Source organism: Rhinolophus sinicus, linkage group LG02 (assembly GCF_036562045.2).
Source record: "Rhinolophus sinicus isolate RSC01 linkage group LG02, ASM3656204v1, whole genome shotgun sequence".
NCBI lineage: Eukaryota > Metazoa > Chordata > Mammalia > Chiroptera > Rhinolophidae > Rhinolophus > Rhinolophus sinicus.
The window spans coordinates 5,475,642-5,490,679 of NC_133752.1; positions in this window are offsets into that span (position 1 = coordinate 5,475,642).

Below are 15,038 nucleotides of genomic sequence, written 5' to 3' on the forward strand. Positions count from 1 at the left end.
CTTACTGGTTCCGGGATACGAGGAACCCAAAATGTCTCCTGAAAGAAATAACTCACCTTCTGGGCTTTGCAGGGATAGAGCTCCTGGTCCCTGAAGTTGCACAAATGGAAAGCACACATTCCTCAAGTGGGTTGTTGGGAGTGAGAGCAAAAAGCTACACCTGCCTTTGCCCTTCGGTTCCAGGTATTCTTCTGACTAGTGACACCGCCATATAAAAATACTTGAATTAAAATGGAAGCTTCATCCTGGAGGATGGCATCCCATCCTTAGAGCATTGCTTCTGAGATGCCTGCCAAAGGCACATTTGAAGCATCATTCAAATTCTCTGAGCCAGCAGCTGACTAGTGGGGTAGTATGTGATGCCATCGGTGAATTCCATAGTCATGGCTCACACCTGAATCTTCTCTGTGAGATGGATGCCTTAGTCTGCTGTGATACGTGGGATACCACAAGGTGGAATGGATAGTGGTGCTAGCTAAGTGCCTGTGGGCAGGAAATTCACATACCAGGCATGTCTATTTTTCCTTTGGAACCAAACAGTGGCCATTCTAAGATAACAGGAGCCCACTGTAGTCAACTTGCCATCAAGTAGGCAGTTGGTTTGCTGTCATGAAGAATGTGCTGATCTGGGGGCTCAGCACTGATCACGGTTGCTGGCAAGTTAGCTATTCAGAGGCGGTAGGTTGTAGCTGGATCAACCTGGCCAATGGAACCCCCTGCTGTTCCCACAGACAGCAACTTTCTCTGCAGCTATGGCCATTGTGTCCTTGGCCACAGTGTGGATGCATGATGGACACACAAACAAGGCTAGACAACACCAATCAGCAGAGTCAGTTTGTCTAGTTGGTCGTTTAATGTCTTTTCCGTTGTTGTTCTTTGATGGGCCTTGACGCGTGATGTGAAGATCTTCCCACTCGGTGCCCACTCCCATGTGTCCATCTACCCCTCCTCTACCCCAGACCTCATTGCCTCCACTCTTCCCATATTATTCTTTCACGTCCTTGCCCAGCCGGCCAGACCATTTGCCACTGCCCACGAGTCCATGTATATTACAACCTTGGGCCACGTCTCTTTCCACACAAGGGAGATGACCAGGTACATTGCTGCAAGTGCTGCCCACTGGGATGACTTTCCTTGTCATGGTCCTTCATGGCCACCCATGAGTGAGGCTCTGGAATAGCAGGCCCCCTTTATGGCTTGTACCCCCCTGCTGAGCTGACTCGTTTGTAAATCCAGCTTCTTTTTCTTTTCTGGCTATTTATGATGGAGCTCACATTTGGGCATAAGAGTGAACTGAGGGAGGGGTGCTGGTGCAATAGCAGAGCTGTGGGGGTCTGCTCTCCCTGCTCTGGTATGAGATTGCTTTTGTCCCGTGGTCCTTCTCATGCTCAGTCCCATATGCACTACTTCCAAAGCACGATGGATTTTTGCTGGACTCATCCCACCTTGTGCCTTAGTGGGTCTGGCAGAACCCAGCTAATGATGGGCAGTTGTGGCTTCCTGGTCACGGGATGCTCCATGATTGGGCATTTCCTCTTTCTCAGGACCCAGTCACAGGCTAGGAGTTCCACAAAAGAATCCTCTGCTGCAGATGGCCTGGCCATGTTTCAGGAACGTGTGTTTTCACATTGGAGCATTTTTAGTGCCTACCTGGCATTTTTTTTTTCTACAACCACCTATGACCCTAATACCCTGGTCTCCTGGCTTCTACGGCTCAAGCTTCAGATGATCCCACAGGAGCTCACGAGCTGAAGTTGCCTGAGTAAATGTCCCACATCAGGCTGAAGTGGCCTGGCTCGCATAGACCCATTGATAGGTCACTGGACATGGGACATCCCCAGAGGCACTGACACTGGCCAAGATGGCTCTGCAGCAAAGGTAATACCTCAATGGGATGACAGCTGTCACTGCCAGCAGCTGGGGACCTCTCATTCTTCCTTAAAGGGGAGGATGGAAGTGATGCTTCTCTGATACCTCACTCATCATCTAAATTTGCTCCATTGCTGTCCTCTGTACACTACATTCTCTGTGGGAACCCCTTATTGATCTCATTCCAGTCCAATTTCTCTGCCGACAATTGGCTTTTATAACTGAATCTGCTGACACAGCTCCTCCCAGCAGTGATGCAGCCAAAGACAGATGCTTCTCTGTGAATGTTCGCCCACTTCCTTCCGGCCAAATTGTTCTGGAGGAAGGACCTCTCAATTGGGGACTATTGTGGAGTGTTTGGGTAAAGGTTGCTTTCTAGAAACTTTCTCTCTTTTTGGGTTGAACACGCCATGATGGCTAAACCTTATGTTAATCTTGATATTTTGTATGTGCATTGATATCAGGACCCCAAGTCCAGAGCGTGTGATGACTCCTTGGAACATGGGCAACCTGATGAATGAAGGATGGAGTCCTTCCTGGGGCTGGATCTCCCCTCAGGAGAGCAGGAGACAAGAAATAGCCCAGAAAACAAACTTCTACAGTTGCCAGAGGATTATAGCCATGACTATGGGAGATTTGGAGGCTCTTTTTAACTGTGTGTTTTTCAGTGATATTGAAGACAGTTAATCAATGGCCAAATGGTGCCCCTTTCCTCTTCTCCTTCTCCTTCTCCTTCCTCTTCTTCTTCTTCCTCCTCCTCTTCCTCCTCTTCTTTAAATTTTAGGTTAGAATTTATATTTTGAAATAAAATTTCATAATAATTCTTAACAAAACTCACACAGGTACACACCTTAAGATAACGTTACGTGCCTCATTTACTTAGGAAAAGTTAGATATAGTCAAAACAAATAGTGAGTTTCTTTTATAAACGTGAGTTTCTTTCTCTGAGCAAAAGAAAGCTCATGTAAAATGTGAGACTGAACACGAGTGAGAAACAACCACAGTGATGGCTCACCACCTCCCTGAGGGAGGAGGCGTGGAGCCTGGCCTCCCAGGATGGATGTTGCGTTGCTTCTCCTCTCTGGTCTTCACTTTCTCTGTGCACCACGGAAAGACTGGGTGATTTCTAAAGTCCTGTCTGTCATGGTCATTTCATTTCAGAGAACCGTATATTATAATAACAGTATCATTTTCCTTTGATCATAAACTTCAACAGAAAGTAGCATGCTCCAAAAGTTTACTACAAAGGGCATGATGGTTTTTATTGTGACTCTCACCATCTTTGGAAAGTTTCCATTTCAGAAGTTTCTAATTTGGTTCACTTTCTTGGAGATGCCTGCCTTGGGGACATCCTCTATGCACACCAGAAGATAGGAAGTCCCCTCGGGCAAGGGAAGTAAGAGAAAAAATAAACATGTGGGATTACATCAAACTAAAAAGTTTTTTTCATAGCAAAGGAAACCATCAATAAAACAAAAAGGGATTCTACTGAATGGGAGAAGATATTTGCCCCTTTCTTCTTTTGCCCATCTTCTCCTCCATAAGCTAGACCTTTGAAGACTGACTCTTCAAATTGTGTACTGTAGACGGCTCTGATCTTCCAGGCCACTTAAATACGGTCACACTGGGGGTGGACCTCTACTTTCTGGTGGTGGTTTTATATGAACCTTGGCCCTTTTGCCACGTCCTCTTCCTCCTCCATTGTTTCTCTGGGCCTGCTGTTGCTTACTGTACAGGCTGGCTATACAGGTAGTTTTCTGACATTTGGTGTTTTTTAAATAACTTAAGTTTGGGCACTCTTACCTGAAGTTATTTCCAGGGCGTGATTTTTGTGTGGTCTCCTTTGTTCTTTCCTGTATTGCTTTTGAAGGAAATAGTGAGAGAGCTACTTAGGTAGCTGCCATTGTCTTCAGCTACTCTTCCTCTTAGCTCCTTTAAAAGCTAAGTTTTCTAAAACTGTGGAAAACACAACTGTTTTAATCATAGAGTATGAAGAAATAATGTTCTCAGGTCAGAAACACTAGACAAAAGCCATCTGACCCGCCTTACTAGGCTTCGATGACTTCTGTTGGCAATTTCTGCGACATCTTCCTCCACTGTAAAGTGAGGCCACTTCCCAGGCTTCATGAGCCCCTGAGGACTTAATCCAGACAGCTCTACTTCTATCTTCCTGAGAGCCAAGGGTCTGTCGCGGTTGCATTTCCTGTAAGCATGAGTGACCAGTCAAGGGCTTCTTGTTACGGTACTAGACTGTCTTAAAACATAGCTTCTCTATAGCCACACTTCTTCTAGAGGAGTGACTTTCTCAACATCTCAAAACCCAACATTCATTCTACTTTTAATTAAGTGGTAGATTCTTCTGAAGACGTCTTAGGATTTGCCAGAGTGTGTATTGAGGTCTCTCGATTGCCGTAGGGTACAGAGTCCACCATGTTTGGGACATGACACTTCAGATTCTCCTCAGTTTACAAGGCCTTCCGGCCTCTAGACTTGTGTGCCTTAAGGCCACCACCAGGTGACAACACATGATGGGGCTCCCAAAGAAGTGAAATGGCCACCAAGACTAGATCTATTGAGGTTTGGCCTGATGCTGACATTAACTCATGTTCACTTTTTCCATATGGTGCATAAGAGTTCCGTCTCTCACAAGAGTCCCTTCTCCCTCACAAAACAACGGGGCCTTTGGTTATGAGCAATGGGCACCTGTGCTCTCTCCCCATGCCACCTGTCATCTTAACCGCAGACAAAAGGAGAAGATGGGATAGAGCAGGAAGAAGAGCCTGAAAGCTGAGAGCTCAGGTGTCAGGGACGTCTGTCTCTGTGGATGGCTCTTCTGTCTCAGATTGAGCCATCACCAGCTGAGGTCTTGCCCAAGGAGGTCCTTGTCAGGAAAATTTACTCCTTTTGGGGCACAATGAGAGAGCAGCACTGTTGGGCAAAAGTCCTGTTCTTTAGTCACCAGATCAGCAGGTATTTCAGTCACACCGCCTACTTTCCTGGAAGCAATTTCCTATCTTCATTTGCTTCTTTCCCGACCGAGCAGATAGGCTCCTCTTTGAGGTGGTTTCATCTGAAAGACTTCCCCCTGAGGTCTCCCTGGAATAAAGACCCCATTACTAAGGTGACAACATCAGCTCCATTTAGATGCTTCAGAATTCAAATTAAGCACAACTAGTGGTGATTTCACTCTGTAGTTCAGGAAGTCACTCCTGGTTTTCTAGACCTCTTTGACTCTTAAATATCCAATGATCCTGAGGTGTCCTTGAGATCCAGACTCCCCAAGGGAGAAACCAGTCTTCCCAAAGTGAATCTAAATTATATATTTAAAAAATCAGTCTTGAATAATCAAGGTTCACTGGTTTTGAACTAGATCACTTTGGCAAAAGATGGGGAAAGTTGGAGCTTTTAGTTTACGTCCTATCACTTTCTTGTAAGGGTTTCTTTTGTATCCAAGACATTCTAGGTGAGCTTTCAACCATGGTAGAGTCCACAGCTACTGTGTTTCCCCAAAAATATGACCGGGTCTTATATTAAGTTGTGCTCCAAAAGACACATTAGGGCTTATGTTTAGAGGATGTCATCCTGAAAAATCTGCTAGGGCTCGTTTCCTGGTTGGTCTTATTTTCAGGGAAACACAGTATGAGAACAGCTTTCCCATTTCCCCTTTCTGGCCAATCCATGGGATCTGTGCGGATAACCCTGTTGTTTACGCTGGGTACTTCTTGGTGAGCTTCCGAGCATTGTCTTGTTGAAATTCCAGCACTGTTCAGTCTGCTCTAAGAGCACAGAAGGCAAGGAGGATTTTTATTTCCATTTCACCTAGTAGAAGCTCCTGAGCTTTTGAACAGCTAAAGAAGGATTATCTTCATTACCTGCAATGTTGGAAGAGGGGAAAGTTCTAAGACCATCATTAGATGATCAGGGGCAGATTGTATTCTATGAGAGATAGCCTTTGATGGGAAGTCTATATTCCTCAGGATCTGGGATAGTTACTTAGAACTTTGTGCCATGTCTTTGAAGAAAATGCTCATGATCAGAAAGGCTTCCTAGAAAGTGCTGTGAGACACTGGCCTTCTTGACCAAATTAACTTGGGAGCATTAATTATAGGCAACTTCTAAGAAGGAGAGGGTGTCATTATGAAATGGGTATGTAGTCCTGCAAGGTTCCCCCAAAGCGAGAGGCTGCGGATGCAGGTGAGTTTCTCTACCTGTAGGCACTCTCGATGGCTCAGGATGAAATCTGCATAAGAGAAGCTTCTAGTTGTCAATGGCCTGCCTTCTCTACCTTCAGGAACTCTGAGACCCCTGCTGTCCTATACTGGATGTGCATTATATGAGGGCTTGCTGGGAGGGCAAGGCCTTTAACGGGCCTGCTTGCTCCTTTTCTCACCAGGAAGAGGTTCTGTGAGCATCGGCGAACCTGCCAAGGAACTTCAGCTCTCACCTTTCCTGGGGACTGGCACTTCATTTTGCTTTCTGGAAAAGTCATGGTAAAAAGAGGGTGATGTGAAGAAGACCACATATATCTAATTATTTTTGTCAAGTATCTGTCCGCTCTAACCAAGTTTCAGAAGTGTTTAGGATAACTGTACACCTTTTACATGTCTGATTCTAAAGTTTCTAGAAAGGTATCTGCAGGTAACTCTGACTTCCAGTGCTACCTAGATAAAGTTACTTGGCCATCCCTTTGAGTCTACACTGGTCAGTAAATTCCAGATAGAGACACCAGGCCTTGCTCAGCAGAGCCTCCTGGGTACATGTTTAGGTTGGCTTCTTCTTGAGGTCTTAAAAAAATAAGACCCTTATAAACACTTACATGGATAACTATATTTCTTGTTTTTTTTCTTGTTGGTCTTCATTTCAGTTGGGCCAAATGCTGTATCTCTGTATTAGATCTGTAACGGAAATAGTAAAAAATGTCAAGATCTTAGTTGAAATGAAGTGACAGTTCTACAGAGACTCGAGTAAAGAGAAGACAAGCAGCAGAGCAGCCCTAAGGGGCTGTGGTCAGAGACCATTAGATGTCCTGTCACAGGATGTGAATTACACCTGAGTGTTAAAGATGTAGTGCGCAAAAGCTACGACTTGATCACATTTTTTTTCATTCGTGACTACTAATGTGAAAGGACTTCTGAGGAGAGAGGGATGATGGCAAATGTTGGGATGAGGGATGACATCCTTTAGAGCCGGTTAATGGAGTCATTGGCTCCACATCCCATCTGGGCTTTGATGGAGGAACAACATCGTGCACCTTAGAGCTCGCGTCTTCTGGGCCAGTTGGTCCATGCCTTTCCCGGCTGCTTGTCCTTATTCCACTATGGTGCTGCCCCTATCGTGCTGCCAGCAGTGACCATGGGTTTGGCGTGATGGCCACATTCACAAGATACAATGGGTTTTAATCTATTGTTTAATAAGCATTTTAGAAGGCTATAATGGAAGAAATAAAGCATACCTACCATTTTCATTTCATTGGGAAGGCTAGAAGCTACCCGGGGCACTTGTTTTGCTCTTAGCTGCACAGGGGTATTTATGGCGCCTATGATCAAGAGGGAAAATATGTGTGACCCGTCTTTCAAAGAACCAGTGAAGGCCTCCATTCTCACTAATCATTTATGTAATTCTGCTTGCCCAGGTCCGAGGCTTGCATGCTGACTCATTGCTCTCTCAGTGCAGATCTGGTCCACAGACCAGGCTTTTCACTCCAAACATAAGACATTTAAGAAATAAAGTCTGTAGCTTCCAAGAAAATGGTACTATGAGATGACAGATCTGGAGATCCATTTTCCAGGAAGGTCTGTCTTCTATGTCAACGTAGATCAGATGTTAGAATAGACCTACAGGATATATAAGTTTCAAGATCAAAGATATATGGTGTATAATTATGGAGGAGACCCTGGGATTCTTTGAGGTCAGTGGATGATTGATACATACCCCAAATCTAGGTCTTCGAGTGTGAGATCAGGGCCTCTTTGCATGGAAAGATGGGACAAGTGGTGCTAAGACCTTGGCAAACCTTTGAATTTTGACTCCAGCACCCACACTTTAGTAATTGGGAATGTTGAGTTCAGGTACCAGCCGCTGTGACTTCTGGGACAGCCTCAGGCTTCAGGAGGTGGGACCACAATACTGCCCTGGTCACCAGTCCTGCAGGGGGTCAGTGAGTGACCCTGTCTGAGAATGCTGTTCTCAGGTAACACGGGGCATCACCCCAACGTTCCAGAGCCTCCTCCCTGGAGTGAGAGGCTACCCCTATCCTTAGCTGGGCAATACTACAGACCCCCTGCCAAGTTATTCACTAAGTGGGGGTACAGTTGGGATTAGGGCCTTGTGGTTCTAGGTTGGGGGTCCTACCCCATTGACTCACTCACACATGAGCAGATAGATCTGTAGGATTAAAATCCGTTTTCTCAGATGTTGAAGTACATGTTTTAGAAAGAATACAAAAGGCCACACAGTAATAAGTATGACTACCCCAGTAACATTCTTATTGGAAGAACATTCCTTTTTTTTTTTTAAATGAAATTGCTTCGTGGAGCCACAGGCGGTAGGCTCAGGAGCATTTGCTGCAGGAGGCCGGCAGGACAGACCTCGGCTAGAGACCCGAGTAGAACACAAAGCTGCTGTGTTTGTCTTCCATTCATCAATAACAGGAAGCCTTGGTGTCTACATAAGCAGCTCTGGAATTCTCTACCGGTGCTTGCCACCCTCCAGGCACAAAGCTTTCCTCTTGCTGGCTAATGTGGTCTGACCCGAGGTGACATTAAGAAACTGGGGTCCTTAGAGCTGGGCATGGAGGGGAGCCCGTGCCGCTGAGGCCCACGCAGGGCCTTTGAGGGGGGCACTGTGGTGTGTGTGTTTTTGCCCAGATCCCACTGCAGCAGTGGGGGACTTGCTGCCTCCGTTTTTTGGAAAGGCTCTTGGCAGACAGGCGGCAGATATTAACCCTCCAGTGTGCTTGCCTTGAATGCCGTCCCCTCCCCTCGCCTCCCCTCAGGCACTGCGCCTGACCCACATCCAGTCCGTGATCAGTGTGGAAGGATGTGTATTACAGCCTGGCCTTCTTATCCTAACTCGAGTCGACCTTGACAGGCCATCCTAGCTGTAGCACGCCCTGTGGGGTTGGCTGGGTCTCCATGAGACTGTATCACAGCTCAGTGTCTCTCTTTGTCCGATCCTGCTTCTTCCCTCCCACAGGCGGTAATCCCAAGAGCATTTCCTAGTAACTGTCCTGTGTGTGAATATGTCTCAGTCTGCATCCCAGGGAATCCATCCTGTGACAGCTTTCATACCTGTCTCCATGGCCCCTCCGTGAGCAAGCATGGGGGATGCTGGAGGGAGAGCCTGGCTGGTGTCCTCAGTCTTGTTTGTTTAATGGCTCTGCCTACCAGCCAACTTGTTGGTTACTGCCCACGGAAATATAGATGGATGGTCAGCCTCCTTGTCCCTTCATGCAAAGTGGGATAAACTGCCTGAAAGTCAGCCCACTGGGGAGCTTCCCTTCTCCCACTCCCTTCCAGACCCGCCACTGAATGGGGCTATGATTCAGGGACTGTCACTTCTCTATGTCACCGGCACACTCTGTGGACCCATCTGTAACCCCGGTTTGTACATTTCTTCAATCAATTGTAAACACCCTGAGAAACAGTAGGTGGGTTGAGAGAGCTGGCGAATCAATAGGAGACGGTACTCTGGGGTGAACACACACTGGACCTTCTGGAGTTACCTGTGGTTGGTTTTCATGATCATTTCTGTCTTAGGGGGCAGCGTTGTGGTGCTGGCCTAAGCTTGTGACCCGAGATGTCCTCCATGAGCTGGGTTTTATCTGATCCATCAAGTCTTGTGGTCATGCAGTGTCCTATGGTCAGGCTTCAGCCTCTTGCAGAGCCCAGCAGTGATCCAGAAGGTCATTCAGGTGGATAGAGTGTGGCCTGTCCCAGTACGCTAGGTATCTGCAGTGTGAGTGTCTCTTACTGGGATTGTATGAGGCGCTACATAGCATCTGCTCACCGTAGGCATTTCCCACATCTTTGAGTCGGCTGGGTCATAATGCCCAAGTGGCCGGGCAGCTTGCACCTGCTGTAGCGTTGACTCGTTCTGCGTTCCCCTTCAGCTGAGCAGCTTGTGGAGTACCTGGTAAGTGAGTTCAGGCATGACCCATACATGGTCTGTGCTGTCTCCAAAGTAAAAAGATGCACCGCAAATTGGGCTACCTGCTTTCTGGTGGGTGAGTGCAACGTACAGCAACTTGTCCCTCTCTTTAGAGGGAGCATTCTGATTTGCTGAGTCCACTGATGTGGCAGAGCTGAACTGGGAAGTGGTTACCTCCAGCTTCTGGCATTTGTACGTATTGCTAAGTCATCTAGGGAGCTTGCTTCTTGCTGTTCGTCAGGTCCAATCAAATAATGCCATTGATCTTTTGGAGCAATGTGGTGGCCTGTGGATAGCAAAGCAAACAAGATCCTTGTGGACTCCACTGCGATGGAGTAGGACAGTCAGATAACAACGGACTTAGACAGCGAGGGTGTGATGTTGTCTGTGCCATGTCCAGCTTGAAGGCAAACTGCAAAGTGTATGCTACTGAAACGAGCTCTTCCTGGCCCACTGCCTTGTTGTTTATATCTTGCCATCTGGGTTCTAATACCAGGAGAAAGAAGTTAAGGCTTGGGCCCGTATTGTTCAAAGAATCAAGAGTCATTTCTTGGCTTTCCTTGTTTTGACACTCCTTTCCCAAAGTATAGCCACGTGAGCCTTTCTTTCACAAGGGTTACGTCCTGCGTTAGCAAAGACAGGTACAATATTGTTTTGGTATAAATGCAGTTGCCCCATTTTATGAAGTTTTAACCAATATTAAGTCAAGATCTGTAGGTTTCCTCCACTGACTTTTTTTATTGTGGTCAGAAAAGTTAACACGGGCTCTCGTCAGAAGGCAAGTGCATAATACAGTATTAACTAGAGGATAATATACGGTAGATTCTAGAGTTCATTCATCTCGTATAACTGAAATGTCTCACTTGCCGAGCAGCTCCATTGTTTTCTCCAGAGGCTTCCTGGTACCTCATGGGAAAATGGGATGAGGGGCCTGGGAGCAGCACCTCCACTGTCTGCTACAGACTGTAGAGTTCATTGCCACATCCACTGTCACCTCAGAAGGAGCAGGCACCTTTGGAGTGGGAGCTCCTGTCACCCCTACTTTGGAGCAGGTGGTGGTTGCCTGGGGCTCACTGTCTGCTGTGACGTCACGCATGTGTGGGCATCTGAACAGTTTCCCACTGAGCGTGTCAATGCTGATCTCAAATTGCTCATGTCCAGACATTCTTGACACACCCGGTAGAAACTCCGAGAAGTGATTTTTCTGAATCTCACAATGGTAGAATATCTTTCCCCAGAAGCCAGCAGAGAAGAAAGGTCTGCACTTCCTGGTACTGTTTTTGTGTGCTGCAGTATCAAAATGACTACACAGCACTGGGGGCGTCGCTGCTATCTTTTCAAATGTTTGCGGTATTTACTGTATTTGGCACATGCAGATAACGTGAATGGATCTGGGTATGGTGTCAACTTTTATAATGGAAAGTTCTTATACCACTTCAGCTGCTCTAGAAATGACTGATTATTAAGACATAACCTATTTATACATTCCGAAATGTGGTCCTAGTCCAAACCTGCGGTTTTCTTGTTCACCTCAGCAGATGTCAGATGTCATGGGGCAGCAGTAGTTAGCCCCCTGTCCTGGAACTGTAATGTGGGTTGCTGTGGGGGAAAGCACTCAGCTTGGCCAGACTGCGTTAATTCGGACAGTCCAGCTTGCAGGTCTGAGTCAGAAATATTTGAAGCTCTAAATGAAGATCTCAGACATGAAGAGATTCAGTAGATGATGTTGATGAGACAGAGCTTTTATTCTAGAGCCTTCTGCTTAATGTGCTGGTGATGTTTTTCTTTTTGAGAGCATGTGGGGTCTTCACTCTGCACACTCCAGCTGGCTGTCGCCTATGCCCTGAGCTGTGCCCACCGCACTGGTGTTCGTGTTTTTCTATGTTCTGTGCCTTGGGGCCTCCTTTGCACTTTTATGAACGTAGGTTCTATTGGGCATCTTCTTCCAGAAGAGCCTGGTTTCATTGCAGTTGAAGACTTGCTTGGATGAATGTTTTCTTCTTCATCAGCTTCTTCGTCTCTGCCAGAAATGTGGCGGCATCTTCTTCAGCAGACGTGGCCTCTCCAGTGTTTTTTTGTATTTTCCAGCCCAAGCCTGTTCCTGAATCTCTGTAACCACCCCCTTCTGGCAGTGAATAGCTCGGTGTCACTCCTTTAGGGGAGTCCTTGCTGAAGGCTTTGTATAGACCCAACGCTTCCTGGCACAACCGTTGCCATCAATCGGAACATATTTCCTGTTCATGTCTTCTACCCACAAAGTCAATGCATTTTTCTTCTCAGCTAAGCACTTATCATGCACTGCATTTATAACTTTTGCAGTATGAGGGGTGACAGCAAAATAAGCATCAGTTAATTTTTCCTTCTTCATAATTTCATGTATTGAATATTTGTCTTACTACAGATCTTGGCACCCTCAGCATCTGATTTTACTTAAGTCGAGAACTTTCACTTTTCACTTAAAAGAAGCACGTTATGACCTTTCTGTGGCAGATCCGAATTGCCAGCATCACTAATCTTGCACTTTGGGGCCAGTAAGTAAAATAAGGGTGACTTGAACCCAGGCAGCAGTCCATCTGATAACCAAGATGGCTACAAAGCGACTGATGGGCAGGGGGTGCGTACAGCATGGAGATGCTGGACAAAAAGGATTTCATCATGAAACTTAAGCTTATTGTTTATTTCTGAATTTTCCATTTAATATTTTGGACCGCGGTTCAGCCTTGATTCATCTGTAAGGCGGGGCAGATTTCAATGGCACAAGCCATTGAGACATTATGTGAACATGATGTGGAAAATCAGTCCATGTTGGGAGAACCGGGTTTTAGGTCATGACCCTGGCTGCAGGTGGGGAGATCAGTGTGAAAGTACTTATCACTGCTGCTGAACCACCACCCTGGGCATAAAAGTTCACGGTCTGGGGGGCAGGTCTGGCAGTAACGATATGGGGGTTCAGAGATGGCTACTCAGCTCCCTGTTGGGTCTGCTGCCTTCCATACAGAGGCATCCATTTATCTGCTTGGGTCATGAGGCAGGGGAGGCTGCTGGTCACCTTGCCTTCAGCTGAGAGGAGAGCGCTTCCGATGGACGGGCTCTAACAGTTTTATCCTACTTTGAGTTGTAGGCATGTAACCCCTTAATCCCAGGCTATTCAGGGTTACCTAGATCCCTGCATTGTAGCAGAGATGATCTGGTGAGATGATCTGAGTTTGAAAACAAAGGGCTAATCATTTTGGTGATATCTTCTAGGTATACTAGGGTATACTAGGTTGGACAATTAAGTTCGCGAACTCATCCTAGAAAAAGTGCTCCATACCTCACTGCTGAATATCACTATGGTCACCTTCAAAGTACTCCCCTTGGGAAGCTATGCACCCACGCCAGTGCCTAGTCCACCCTTCAAAGCAATGTTGGAGCTCTTTCTCTGGAATGACCATCAGCTGTCGTCATATTACCCTTGATGTCCTGAATGTCATCAAAATGTCTTCCTTTCAATATTTCCTTCATCTTCAGGTAAAGAAATAAGTCATTGGGGGCCAGGTCAGATGAGTAGGGAGGGTGTCCCAATACAGTGATTTGTTTACTGTCTAAAAACTCCCTCACAGACAGTGCCGTGTGAGCTGGTGCATTGTTGTGATGCAAGAGCCATGAATTGTTGGTGAAAAGTTCAGGTCGTCTAACTTTTTCACGCAGCCTTTTCACCACTTCCAAAATAGTAAACTTGGTTAACTGTTTGTCCAGTTGGTACAAATTCATAATGAATAATCCCTCTGATATAAAAAAAGTTAGCAACGTTGTTGCAACAAGTTCACGAACTTCATTGTCAGACCTTGTAATCTGCAGTTTTCTTAAACTAAAGTATATAAAGGACACAGAAGCCATAGCATTACCTTGTTAAAACGCAGTCTAATATTTAGGACTGATGCAATGTGATGGCTTCTCAGAATTCTGCATGGGAAAATGCTTGGATCTCCTTGGCCCAAACCCTTCTGACACATACTATCCACCGGCCAAATCCATTCAGCTTGGGTGAAATGATTCTCTGACTTGTCAGAATTATTTAGTAGGTGGAAGGGAGTAACTGATGTCGAGAAGAGAGTTTCTCATGAAATTCCCCCGTTGGAAGCCTAGCATTTGCCTCACGTTGCAGGATAGAAATAAGTAGTTGTGACTCTTGTCAGTCACAGCACCAAGGACAGATGAACCGTGACAGGGCACAAGAATGTTCTAGTGACAACAGAGACGTGCAATTACCAGGAGGAGGATTTTTCTCTTGCAAACAAAGTCAACTCTATTATTTCTGTGTTTTGGCTGACACTTGGAGGGCAGCCTACTTACGGGGCCCAGGGCTGGACTGTCTTTCCTGTTGTCTTGTCTTGCCAACGGGTAAAGACTAACTTCACATCTGGTTGTGAAATTGGGTGGTGTTCGCCCGAAATGGGCTGCACTGCACTGCTGACGATGACTTCCATCACCTTAGGTTTGGAGTTTTGCTGTTCTCCTTCTGCTTCTCATGGTCCTTTTGTTGAATGTCAACACGTGGGGGGATAAAGGCATTTCTCAGCCTACCACTGCTCCAGTGTGTATGTGAGAGAGGGATTGGCCTCATCTGCCTTTGCATTCCAGGGCTACGGTGTGCCCATGCCTGGGCCCTGGCTGTGGAGCCCCTGAAGAGGGTTACACTGCTTCTGCATCTTCGTGTGCGATCCTTTGTTTTCACAAAGAGCTGCACTTATCAGCAGGTCTGCTATTCCTTCTTCGCTCACAGGAAGAAATCCAGCTAAGATGCCTACTGGAACCTATCCTGTCCTGTGTCCTCAGAGTAGCATTTTCAGGGAAAAGTCTCCTACTTGCACTTGAGAAAAACCTAACCAGCCAAGGTATCTTGGGAAATCCACCAGTCCTTTATGGTTATAAGTAACTGAAAACAGCAAAGAATATATTTACATGAAAAACAAAACTTGATGTTCATATCATATGGTAACTAACCCTTGTGTTTATTCCCAGAATCAATACTTTAAGAT